Below are 9,579 nucleotides of genomic sequence, written 5' to 3'. Positions count from 1 at the left end.
TAGGTGTGATAGGTTATTCTTTGTGGTTTTTATCCTTACTACTGAAACAGTTTTGTAATGGATCGATTTCACAGGACTATAAGGCATGTTTGCTGTCGAATCTTATGAGTAGCTAAGAAGGTATTATAGCAGCCAGTCCGCCTTCCCTTCATTTCCTCCGAGAGAAGGCATCATGGGGACATCTAAAGAAGTTAAACAGAGCCAGGCTTAGTGCCACACGCCTGTAGCCCCAGCTACTGGGGAAGCAGAGACAGGAGGATGTTTAGAGTCCAGGAGCTCTGAGCTGTAGTGACTATGACAACTGGGAAGTGCACTGAATTCTGCATCAACGTGGTGACCTCCACAGAGAAGTAAGAGAAATCAGGTGGCCAGGTAGACAAATGGTATTTGCTGAAAGCACAAGACCACCTCTGAAATCGTAGAACAGAGGTTCTCAGTCTGTGGGTTGCACTCCCTCTGGGAGTTGAACGGCTTTTCTCAGGCGTTTCTGCATATCATATATTTACATTACCATTCATAACAGCAGCAAAATTACAGAGTACCAATGAAAATAATCTATGGTTGGGGATCACCACAACGTGAGGAACTGTGTTAGTGGGTCTCCGCATTAGGAAGGTTGAGAACCACTGGCTTAGAAGAAGGTCTCTGTTAAGGAAAGAACCGGCTCTTTCAGGCACGTGTTCTTGGGGAATGCTATATAGCCTGATAGTTGCTTATGTAGTCAGAACAAGAGGAACCAAAGACTGGGTTCGTGGCAATGTATCACCACACTCAGAAAATGCTTAGCTTTTCTCAGGGTCACAGTGCTAACTGAAGAAGATAACAGTGTGAGTAAAGCTTAGCGGAATTACACCCAGATGGTAAGTATAGTCAGCTAGTGAGTTTCAAAATGGTCAAAGTCTAGTTGTTCAATTAGGGTAGTAGCAGGCGTCAATGGAAAGTCAGGTCCAACGAGAATTTTTGTTTTGGTTTTGTTCTGTTGTTTCGTTTTGTTTGTCTTGAGATACAGTCTTGCTATATAGGGCCGGCTGGCTGCAAACTTGCAATTCTTTTTTTTTTTTTTTCAGCCTCACAGGGACCAAATTTATTTATTTATTTGTTTGTTTGTCTGTTTGTTTTACATACCAACCACAGATCCCCCTCTTCCCTCCTCCTGCCACTCCAGCCTTCCTCCCCTCAACCCACCCCTCATTCCCTCCTCCACAAAGATATGGCCTCCCACGGGGAGTCAGCAGATCCTGGTACATTCAGTAGAGGCAGATCCAAGCACCTCCTCCTGCATCAAGGCTGTGCAAGGTGTCCCACTGTAGGTAATGGGCTCCAAAAAGCCAGCTTATGCACCAGGGATAGATCCTGATTCTACTGCCAGGAGGCCCCTTAAGCAGATCAAGCTACACAACTGTCTCGCTATGCAGGGGGCCTGGCCCAGGACCATGGAGGCTCCACAGCTGTTGGTCTAAAGTCCATGAGTTCCCACTAGTTCGGTTTGGTTGTCTCTGTAGGTTTCCCCATCATGATCTTGATGCCCCTTGCTCATAGAATCCCTCTACTTTCTCTTCGACTGGACTCCTGGAGCTCAGCATGGTGCTTGGCTGTGGATCTCTGCATTTGCTTCCATCAGTTACCAGATTGTGAGGGGCCATCCCTCACCCCCACATTTCCCCAGAGTACTCTTGAGTAGAAGCAGCAGGAAATATTAGTTAGAAGGATAGAAGGGAGAGAAAAAGATAGAAAACACAGGATAGCCTCAAGAGGGCCGGAATCCTAATCCATTTGGGCCCTGACTGTCTCTGCCCTAGGGTATTTAAAGGAATTTAAAAGACCTCCCTGCAGCACAGCCAAGTGCAGACTGTCTCAGTGGTCCAACCATCCTCCTTATGCAGACCTGCTGGGTAAAGCCACTAGGAAACCTAAAAATAGGCTCCAATGATGGATGGAGGCTCAATGATGACAGTTAGGGTATTCACCGATCTGATTACTGGGGTAAACCAGTTCAGGCACCCTCTCCACTATGGCTAGTAGTCTAGGCTGGGGTCATCCTTGTGAATTCCTGGGAACTTCCCTAGCACCTGATTTCTCCATATTCCCAAGGTGTCTTCATTTATCATGGTAACTCTTTCATTGCTCTCCCACTCCGTCCCTGTTCCAGCTTGGACCTCCCATTCCCTTATGTTCTCATGCCCCATCCCCTACCCTCCATTGTCCACCCCTCACCCCCAGTTTACTCATGGAGATCTCATCTATTTCCCCTTCCCAGGGCGATGCATGCCTCCCTCTTAGGGTCCTCCTTGTTAGCTAGCTTCACTGGAGCTGTGGATTGTAGTCTGATTATCCTTTGCTTTACATCTAGTATCCACTTATGAGTGAGTACATACTGTTTGTCCTTCTGAGTCTGGGTTACCACACCCAGAATGATATTTTCTAGTTCCACTCATTTGCTTGCAAATTTCATGATGTCATTGTTTTTCTCTGCTGAAAAACAATGTAATACTCCATTGTGTATATGTACCACATTTTCTTTATCCATTCTTCAATTAAGGGGCATCTAGGTTGTTTCCAGGTTCTGGCTGTTATGAATAATGCTGCTATGAACATAATTTAGCAAGTGTCTTTGTGGTATGATTAAGCATTCCTTGGGTATATGCTCAAGAGTGGTATAGCTGTGTCTTGAGGAAGATTGATTCCCGATTTTCTAAGAAACTGACATACTGATTTCCAAAGTGGCTGTACAAGTTTGCACTCCCATCAACAGTGGAGGAGTGCTCCCCTTGCTCCACATCCAACATAAGCTGTCTTCAGTGTTTTTGATCATAGCCATTCTGACAGGTGTTAAGATGGTATCTCATAGTCATTTTGATTTGCATTTCCCTGATGACTAAGGATGTTGAGCAATTCCTTAAATGTCTTTTGGCCATTTAAGATTCTTCTGTTGAGAATTCTCTGTTTAGCTCTGTAGCTCATTTTTAAAATTGGATTGTTTATTATTTTGATGTCTAGTTTCTTGGGTTCTTTATATATTTTGGAGATCAGCCCTCTGTCAGATGTGGGGTTGGTGAAGATCTTTTCCCATTCTGTAGGCTGTCATTTTGTCTTATTGATCATGTCCTTTGCCCTACAAAAGTTTCTCAGTTTCAAGAGGTCTCATTTATTAATTATTGCTCTCAGTGTCTGTGCTACTGGTGTTATATTTAGGAAGTCGTCTCCTGTGCCGATGCATTCCAGACTACTTCTTACTTTCTCTTCTATCAGGTTCAGAGTAACTGGATTTATGTTGAGGTCTTTGATCCACTTGGACTTAAGTTTTGTGCACGGTGATAGATACAGATCTATTTGCAGTTTTGGCTTCTTTGTCAAAAATCAGGTGTTCATATGTGTGTGGATTAATGTCAGGGTCTTCAATTTGATTCCATTGGTCTATTTGTCAGTTTTTATGCCAACACCAAGCTGTTTTTATTACTATAGCTATATGGTAGAGCTTGATGTCAGGAATGGTGATACCTCCAGAGGTGGCTTTATTGTACAAGATTGTTTCAGCTCCCCTAGTTTTTTGTTTGTTTGTTTGTTTGTTTTTTCATATGAAGTTGAGTATTGTTCTTTCCAGGTCTGTGAAGAATTGTGTTGGAATTTTGATGGGGATTGCATTGAGTCTGTAGATTGCTTTTGGTAAGATTGCCATTTTTACTATGCTAAGCCTACCTATCCATGAGCGTGGGAGATCTTTCCATTTTCTGATATCTTCTTCAATTTCTTTCTTCAAAGATTTAAAGTTCTTGTCATACAGGTCTTTCAATTGCTTAGTTAGAGTTACTCCAAGGTATTTTATATATATTTTGTGGCTATTGTAAAGGGTGATGTTTTTCTGATTTCTTCCTTGGTCTGTCTACCATTTGCATATAGGAGACCTACTGAGTTGTTTTTTTTTTTTTATTTAATCTTGTATCCTGCCATATTACTGAAGATGTTTATTAGCTGTAGGAGTTCTCTGGTAGAATTTTTCGGGTCACTTATGTATACTATCATATCGTCTGCAAATAGCAAAAGTTTGACGTCTTCCTTTCCAATTTGTATCCCCTTGATCTCTTTTTTTTTTTTTTGTCTTATTGCTCTAGCTAGAACTTCAAGTACTATATTGAATAAATATGAGGAAAGCAAACAGCCTTGTCTTGTTCCTAATTTTAGTGGAATTGGGTCTTGTAGATTGCAGAGTTCGATGGGGGTGTTGGTGGAAAAGCCTTATGAAGACCTAAGTTTGGATTGCTGGTACCCAAATAAAAACTGAGTGCACTGATTTGTGTCTGTAATTCCAGAGCTGGGCACAGGGCAAGAATATACCCCAAAATACTAATTTTAATGCATTAATATTAAATACTTTGCATGTAGAAAGTGACCAGTAGTTGTTTATATTATTTTATGTAGACATCAGCTGCAAGTAATGCCCTTCCCCCTCTTCTCTTCCTCTTCCTCTTTGCGGTGCTGGAGAATGTATCCACAGCCCTGTACATGCTGGACAAGCACTAAATCACTGAGCTACCCTCTCTTACTTTTCTTCCCTCCTCCCTCCCCCTCCTGTCCTTCCTTCCTTTTGAAATAGCCTCACATAGTCCCAACTGACCTCAAACTTCTGTGTAGCTGAGGATGACTTTGGACTTCTTTGTGTGCACTGTATGTGTCCACCCATGTCTGGAGGCCAGAGGTTGGTGTCTGTGTTTTCCACAACTGTGTCTACCTTATCCTTTGAGACAGGATGGCTCCTGGGCCCAGAGTTTACTGATTGGCTCATGAGTTCCAAGGATTCTGCCACTGCTGGGATCCAATCTTATGTCTTCCAGCTGGTGCAGCAGGCATTTCACCAACTGCAAATGTCCCCAGCCTGCCCTTGAACTTGATATCCTCCTGCCTCAACCTCCCAAGTGATGAGATTATAGGCATGAGCTACAACAGCCAGTTCCTGAAGTGCTGGGGATTGGCTCAGGGCCTCTGGGACACCAAGGTAAGCAAGCATCCTATGCCCTCTTTTATTTCCAATTCCTACAGTCCTTATTACTTTTTCTTATCACGTTACATAATCTGGAATTCCTCAAACCCAAACAGAATTAGCAGCAGGTAACCTACCTTGCTTCAGACTTAATAGCAGTACTTTCAATGTGGCTCCACATTTGCTACTGGCTTTCGGTTTTGTTAGGGAAATTTACTTGTTTTCCTAGTTGCTAAGATTCCAGTACTAGCTCTCATGAGTCACAGGGACATGATATATGCTCCATGGAGGAATATTAAACTACCTTTAATCTGATAATATAGACATGTTACATTCATGGACTTGGGTATATTTGGTTTTTTTGTTTGTTTGTTTTGTTTTTTTTGCAGCCTCCAGAGTGCTAGGGTTATAGATTTGAGTCACCAGGCCCATCTTAAATGTTCATATTCTTTTTGTTTTGTTTTGTTTTGTTTTTCAAGACAGGGTTTCTCTGTGTAGTTTGGTGTCTGTCCTGGATCTTGCTCTGTAGACCAGGCTGGCCTTGAACTCACAAAGATCCACCCGTCTCTGCCTCCCAAGTGCTGGGATTAAAGGCGTGCGCCACCAACGCCTGGCTGTCATTTCTGCTTTACTGTAGGAACACTAGCGAGTCATGGGAATTTTACTTGCTGAGTTTAATTTGCAAGTCCATTCTTTTTCAGGGGGAGGAGGATGGAAACAGGGTCTCATGCAGCCCAAGCTAGCTTCAAATTTGCTATATACCAAGGATGACCTTGAACATCTGATGCTCTAAACTCCAGAGTGATGGGATTATAGGTGTGTGCCACTCCTGGGCCTTCCGTTCTCTTAGCTGCTCCTAAAGTTGAGTTCTTTCTCTCCAGTTCTAGGTGTGTCTTGGCCTTTCCCTCCTGAAGGTCCATTCCATGTGAAGGTAGCATTTGCTAAGCAAAGTATGTCTGAGCTGCTCCTACAGATGTTCTCTCTATCTCTCCTTCAGTTCCCAGAAGCCAGTCAACCCCTCTCCTACCTTCCTGTGTTTGTTTCTGGCTTCACAGACTCACTGGACAGTGAGGGTTGTTTTCTCACCTGATGGCATCTCAGTTCCTTCACCCATTGTGGTCCAAACCAAACCCTGAATCCATACTTCTTACTTGGAGAAACTGATGATTTCAATTCTCTCTTGTTAATTCTGTGAAACAGCGTGTGAGAGACCTTGGTGGGTTTGGACCAAGGTGCCCCACAGCGAGTGACACATGCCATTCGTGCTCAGTGGACGGCAGTGTGTCATGGTGGAAAGTTACTCACATGGCAGACGCGACATCCACATGGCAAGTTTTATTATTAAAGGGAGAGAAGAAAGAGAGAGAGGAGGAGGGAGGGAGAAAGAGAGAGAGAGAGAGAGAGAGAGAGAGAGAGAGAGAGAGAAAGAGAGAGAAAGAGAGGGAAGGGGGAGAAGTTTATTCTTAAAGAGAATGTAGAATGGCCTCAGGACACTGGGCGGGTCCCCAAGGGGCAGGTCAGAATACAACCATCTGTACCTGTAAATGTTTTTAAAAGGAGTCAAACCAGGCACAGTAGACAGGGCATGTCTACAGTCCCAGCAGCCAGGGGCAGAGGCTGCAGAATCAGTGGTTTAAAGCCAACCCTGGCTTCATGGCACCCCTGCCCAACAAGACAGAATAAAACAAAGGTGTCAAAGCCAATATTTGGTTTGGTTTCAATGTGATTACATCTCAAGAGCCCAGCTAAAGAGGAAAGTATATTCCTCATACCTAAGGGGGGCGGTCATAGTTTTGTTTTGTTTTGTTTTTTTCTGGTGTTCAAACTAAGGACCTTGTGCATGCTAGATAAAAGAAAAGGAAGAAAAATTTTAAAAATGTCACTAGGTATTGGTTCCAGGGATTTGAGCCAAACAGCTAATCCAGCGATCAAGGCAGAGCCGGTGGTTTCTGGGTATGACTTTTGCTCTACAAACAGCAGCGTTACTGAGCATGCACCTGGGTTTTCATTGGCAAGGCCAACGGTGTCAGAAACTACAAAGACAAACGGAGGTGCAGTCTGTTCTCCGCCCTTTCCTCTCTTTCCTTTAAGCATTAGTGGGAATTGAACCTAAGTCTCTTGGGGTCCTCAGATCAGCCCACAAAAGACCACCACTCACGTACGCAAAAGCAAGAACATTTATTTCTCTAGAGAAGAATTCCTGCATGCCAGGGTCAGCCACCCAGCAAAATGGTGATGACCCGCAGAGAAGCTCGCAGGCTCCTTTTATAGAGGCGATTAGTTCATCCTAAACATGATTGGCCAAGTGAGCAGCAGCCACATTATCATGTTTCTGATTGGCTGGGGCTGTAAGTGCTGAATCATGCCTGGTATGCAATATCTCCCCCACCTGCCTTATCAGAAACTGAAACTGAAACAGAAACTGAAACTCAGGCCTAACACAGGTTGGGACCTGGAGAAGCCTACCATGGTGCTATGGTGGCCTCTCAAGTCTGCATTCACGTCAGGCAAGCACTCTACCAGTGACCCATGTTCCCAGCCTGTCTTTAACTTTTATTTTTGACACACAGGTCTTGTCGAGTGGCCCATGTTGGGCCCCATAAGGCCCGGGCGGTGAGGCCCAGTGTAACCTCCCGAGCCTAGCTTGAGTTTGGCGACCTGTCTTTGGACATGTCTTCTGCATCGACCTGTCTTTGGACATGTCTTCTGCATATGAGTGACTCAGCACTACCCAACCTAGAATCACCTCTGCCTAGTAACTGCTCAGATGGCATCATCTCATTGGCCCGCTATCCTCACCCCATCCCACCCCCCAGCCCCCCACCCCCCCACCCCCCCACCCCCGTCACCCCAACCTATATAATAAATCCACTCCTGATGCACTAAAGCAAGTTCCTGCTTTGACAAGACTCCTGGCCCAGTGTGCTTCTCTCCCGTGGACAGGGGGTGTCTGGGCCATCGACACTCACCATCCTGCTCAGCCCCAAGGGATAGACCAGCTGGACAGGTCCTGCTTCTGCCCTACCTGTCGGTCAGACCGACAGCCCAGACTTGCCTTACACCTGCTTTGTAGTCCAGGCCTTGAATTTTGTAACCTCCTACCTCCTACCTGGGATTGTAGGCCTTAACAATGCCTTTGAACTACTGGTCCTCCACCCCCTGCCTCCAGAGTGCTAGGGTTATAGATTTGAGTCACCAGGCTCATCTTAAATGTTCATATTCTTAACTGTCCTACCATTGTGGGTATCTTCTCCTTTTGAGTTTCCGCAGACATAAAATTTGCATTTGGCTGGGTATAAATATCACTCTTTCTGGGGACATAGCTTTGTGGTTAGTGTTCAGTTGGAGCCTCCAGCTCACCCCTGCATGGCCCGGGTAGCCCCATTCTCTTCTCTCTCTCTCTCTCTCCAAGCCTCTCCTTCTCAGAGTCTCAGAACAAAGGAAAGAAGTCAAAAGCCCAGCTCCACATTCTTAGTGGCCACTACACTTTCCTCCCTGATGCCACCAACCACCCAGGGCCCCACCTAAGTGCTCGGCTTTTGACCATACTTGGGCAAAATCCCAGCTGGTGGCAGACACACCATTACCCCTCACCTACAATCTATAAAACCTCCCTGCCTTACTCGACTTCTCTGGCCTTGTTCTCTGAGACCAGTGAACCAGCCTGGGAGTTGCTTTGCTCCATATACCTGTTGTTATACTTTTTAAATTCGGCTTGGTCTGGCTCACTGCATTGGCATAGAAACCTATTATCTTGGGGCAGAAAACCTATTAGTTACTTCTGACTAGCCAAGGGGAAACTAAATCTTTGCCATAGAATGAACTGACATGTCACCACTTTTGTCAAGTAACTAAACTTATCATCAGAAGACAAAAGTGACATTAAATGCTTCCTAATGTCAAGCAATATGAATGGCCCAGGAAGTGCTCAGGTCTCTAGTATCTTGCAACTTAAAGAGAATTCAAGGTCCAGAGACACAAAATGAATACACAACACAAGGCATGTTTCAGGCCAGTGGCTTGGCCTCTTAAAGGAAAACAAAAGGGGGCTGAAGAGATGGCTCAGCAGTAAGAGCATGTACTGCTCTTGCAGAGGACCCAAGTCTGGATCCCAGCACACATGGCCAGTGGCTTGCAACCACCTGTAACTCCAGTTCCAGGAAATCCGATATCCTCTTTTGGCCTCAATGTGCACAGAAACACACAGATGTACGTATAATTTTTAAAAAACAGCATTGTTGAGAAGAAATTGATTAGATTTTTTTTTTTTAAGAAAGAAGTTAAAACCAACCTGAGATACAAAAACATTCACAGAATCCTGGTTTGGAAACAAATTACATGTAAAAGGCACTGGAAAAACACACATATTGACTATAACTGGATAACAACAATAGAGAATAAACAGGTGTGATAAAGTGCCTCACAAGACAAGGTGTTCTATAAATACTTAGAGCTGGAGTGTTAAGTTCAAATTAGTTCTGAGACAACATATCAACCTCTCAGAAACTGTTCTCACCCCAAAGTTCCAACTCTTCACTTGTGCTCAAAGGGTAAACGTCTGGTGTCCTCATTTGCGTCTGTCTTTTTAACGTGGGTCTAACTCC

The sequence above is a fragment of the Peromyscus eremicus genome, chromosome 6 (assembly GCF_949786415.1).
Source record: "Peromyscus eremicus chromosome 6, PerEre_H2_v1, whole genome shotgun sequence".
NCBI classification, from domain to species: domain Eukaryota; kingdom Metazoa; phylum Chordata; class Mammalia; order Rodentia; family Cricetidae; genus Peromyscus; species Peromyscus eremicus.
Note: the sequence above shows the minus strand (reverse complement) of the source record.